This window comes from Haliotis rubra, unplaced genomic scaffold (assembly GCF_003918875.1).
Source record: "Haliotis rubra isolate DU_JTF1 unplaced genomic scaffold, ASM391887v1 Scf137, whole genome shotgun sequence".
Lineage (NCBI taxonomy): Eukaryota > Metazoa > Mollusca > Gastropoda > Lepetellida > Haliotidae > Haliotis > Haliotis rubra.
Window position 1 is genome coordinate 1,615,928 of NW_025765303.1, and position 3,906 is coordinate 1,619,833.

The window sequence follows — 3,906 nt, forward strand, 5'->3', positions numbered from 1 at the left end:
ATAACAACCTGGATAGGAAAATCTGAAAAATGATGCTAACCAATTGTTTTCGATGATTGTTCGTTGGTAATGAAGCAATCATCAATTGTGAGTTCTTTTTCATAGAGATCGTCCTTGGGGTACATATATGCATTTTCTGCGCTGAAAATGTCCTGTGACAGTTGTATCAATGTTTTTTAATAAAAATATTGTACAATAAATAAAATCTTTTTATTTATTATACGGCCCCCACCTCGTGGAGTTACCTCCCGTTGCGCATGCGCAGCCAACTGGGTAAGCACCTAGGCCCGTATCATCATTCCTTCTGCTGTCACTCCACTGAACGGATGTGTCGAGTAGAGCTGAACTCTTTCTGTTATAAGAAATTAGAGAGAATAATGTCTGGGACTCCCCCACCTGTATGTATGGTATTTATTTTGTCCTTGAATGGAACAGTAAAGCTTTGCGGTCGGTTGTCTCATAATTGTGACTTTGTATTAAATTATTTTACACTAACTTTCCCATGGTTTACGCACGTGTTGCTATTCCATGGCGGGAAGTTTAGCGTGCCACGTGGTTGTAATATTGCGTTTTAACCAAGTATTTCTTCCCGTGGTCGCATTCACGTAATTTTCAATGTTTTGTACGTGTATATTTATGCTGCTGGCTCCGCCGTTAGCTACATGCTTGCGTGTTTGCTTTCAGGCGTTTTCCGGTTGTACTGTCTGCGGACAGAGTATACCACGAGCAGACAGGCATGACAAGTGCCGACGCCTTCCTGCTGGATTGGACGGGCAAAGTGCTCTGGGCGTTCCCGCCGTTACCACTCATTCCCCGGGTCCTCTCCCAGCTGTCCACCCAGCCAGCTCGGCTGCTTGTGCTACTGGCACCGCTTTGGCCGTCACAGAGCTGGTTCCCGGTAATTCTCAGGTTTCTGGCTCAGCCTCCTGTTCTATTACCTTTGCGACCGGCGCACTCAGAACGGCGCGCTATACCCCAATCCAAGGATTCAGTGGGTGGCTTGGCCTCTGTCAGGTCTAGCCTCGAAGCACGCGGAATTACTGCAGCAGTTGCAGACACAATTCTGGCTTCGAGGCGGGATTCGACAAACGTTCAGTATGAGGATAGGTGGTCCCGCTATGCGCGCTGGTGTTCAGATAGGGGGATTGCAGATCCCTTTTCTGCGGATTTAGTCCGAGTATTGGAGTTTTTGCAAGCTCGTTTGGAAGAAGGCCTGGTGGCTTCGACCATTCGTGGCTACTCCACTGCTATTTCCACCTTTCACACCCCTGTCGATGGTGCTCTTCTGGGGCAGCACCCTCTCGTACAGCGCTTTTTTAGCTGCCGCGGATCAGGTTCGACCTGCTGTCAGGCGAACCAGGCCACCTTGGGATTTGTTAATCGTGCTAGATTGGCTGTCCGGTCCTACGTTCTCACGTCTATCGGCTATTTCCATTCAGTTGTTAACATGGAAGGCTGTATTTCTGGTGGCGGTAACATCTGGGCGTAGGGTTGGCGACTTACATGCTATGTCGTCAGACCCTGACGACAGGCGCTGACTGTGTTCCACACTGATCGTGTCAGTATTCGCCTCCCGGATACTTACCACCCGAAGGTCGATCACGCTTTCCATGTGACAGCTCCTATCGAACTTCCTACTCTTACCCAGCCTTCCACATCGGGGACCTCTCCTACGAGCACTCACCCGATGGATGTCCGAAAGACTCTCAAGGTCTATATCAAACGAACACAAGGGATCCGTACGGGTACCCAGCTGTTCTGCTGTTACGATGGCGGGAAGGCTGGGGTGCCGGTGAGCAAACAGACCCTGTCTCGCTGGCTTGTCTCTGTCATTTGTGCTGCGTATCAGGCTAAGGGCACTTTTGCATCGGCACTCCCCATTGAAGAGATATGCTCTGCCGCTATTTGGAGCCGGCCTAGCACTTTTATCCTGCACTATTAGCTCGATACACATTCACGTAATCGTGCGAGCTTTGGCCGTTCTGTTCTCTCCAGTGGACAGTGTCCTGCCACCCTGACCGAGTGAGTCTTGGTTATCTGGTTTAGTTGACGCTGCTGTTCAATATTGTGTTTTACTGACATGTCCGCTGCTGGGTGTATAACCTCCTTTCGATTCTCTACGGAGATTATGGTCGGTAGTGAGTGTTTTTTCCCCCCTACGGTGCTCTCTATAGACCATAAGGTGGGTGGGGTTTGTTTACGTTCGCACGACGTGCGTTCTCATTATGCTAACCTGCGAGGTCGACTCTCAGTACCTTTCCTCCCTGTCGGTTACCCTCCCATCATGCCTCTCGCGGAAGCTCAAACCGGGACATGTGACAGGTGAGTGATTATGGCGTATGTTACATTATTCTTAACGATCGCTATTTGTGTGTACTTTGACAGAATTCCCTCCTCCCTGGCCTCCGGTCTTTGGGAGTCTGTGTTTATGCATATATGTACCCCAAGGACGATCTCTATGAAAAAGAATTAACCAAACCTGAAGAGGTTTTCAATTCTTTGAAGAGAGTCGTCCTTGGGGTAGGGCCTCCCGCCTCCCCGCAATTCTGTTCACTGATTTATTCAGCAGAAGGAATGATGATACGGGCCTAGGTGCTTACCCAGTTGGCTGCGCATGCGCAACGGGAGGTAACTCCACGAGGTGGGGGCCGTATAATAAATAAAAAGATTTTTATTTATTGTACAATATTTTTATTAAAAAACATTGATACAACTGTCACAGGACATTTTCAGCGGAGAAAATGCATATATGTACCCCAAGGACGACTCTCTTCAAAGAATTGAAAACCTCTTCAGGTTTGGTTAAGTTTCTATCATAAAAATAGCTTGTATTAAATCTGTTAGAGAGACCATTAAAAATAAAGATAAATTTCTTTCAGTTAGAAATTAATATAACTCTTTTGTTTTATTCAGACATCTAAGGGATTGATTCTTTCATGTCTATTTTGCAGGAATTCCCGTTTGTCTTTCCGCCACAGAAGGTGGCTTCAGGAGTGAGTAGTGTTCGTCCGGACAATAACTAGAAAGTGAGTAAAGATCACACTGAATCGGTAGATGTTAAAATAGAAACATTAAAACAATTTTTTTTGGGGGGATACATTTTATATTGTGTTTTTTAAGAGCAGTTGATGTAATTCGGGTTTCCTTTGTATTGAAGAGCCTATTTCTGCTTGTGTTTTACTTCCTAGTCTAAAAACCGTGTAACTTACTTTTTAGCTGAATAAACATTGTTTATTTCACAAGTCGAACATATGGGAGCTCCATATTACAATGTCGGGAATAGAAGTTGAGTTGTCTGTTCCAAATAAATTCTGCACATTGAGACTTGCATATATTACAGAAAAGATACATATGGAGAGTTCGCTTTATTACATCTGAAAAGCACATTTATAGATGTACTGTTTCGATTTGATCCAAAGAATATTTTTCATTCCAGATGTTTCGCAGATCCTTTGGCACTACTGTCAGACGAGTCTTGAGAAAAATCTGTCCAATTCTCATCCCCGCTGAAACCACATACAATAAATTCTTGCCTCAACTATTTACGTGCTTTTTAATTCCGTGTCGACATTTGCCTAGTCATCGGTTCCCAAAACAGGAAAGTCAAGTTGAGCAAGCCTGCCGTTGCCCCAGCTTCGAAGAAACCTGGAACGATAGTAATTAATCTAGTGAAAAACGTATTTATTTTCCTTACAGCATCTATACTAATTTGGAGCATGGTGAATACTGACTGACTGAGTTTGGTTTTACGCCGCTTTTAGCATTATTCCAGGAACATCACGGCGGGGCATGGTGAATAGAAACACCCGATTGTACAATTGACCATGCGAGTTTCACGCTACATTCAGCAACATCACCGTGAATCTTTCAAATAGTGACCTCCCAAAACAGCAATGCACAACTAAT

The 3,906-nt window shown here is 45.2% G+C and overlaps 1 long non-coding RNA gene across 1 annotated transcript; it reads left to right on the plus strand.

Annotated features, from left to right (window-relative positions):
* The first annotated feature begins 300 nt into the window (after positions 1 to 300).
* LOC124268266 lies at positions 301 to 3,541 on the plus strand. Its single transcript, XR_006896251.1, has 3 exons — positions 301 to 398; positions 2,952 to 3,026; positions 3,437 to 3,541. It is a non-coding gene; the product is annotated as an uncharacterized LOC124268266 (long non-coding RNA).
* Positions 3,542 to 3,906: the final 365 nt, after the last annotated feature.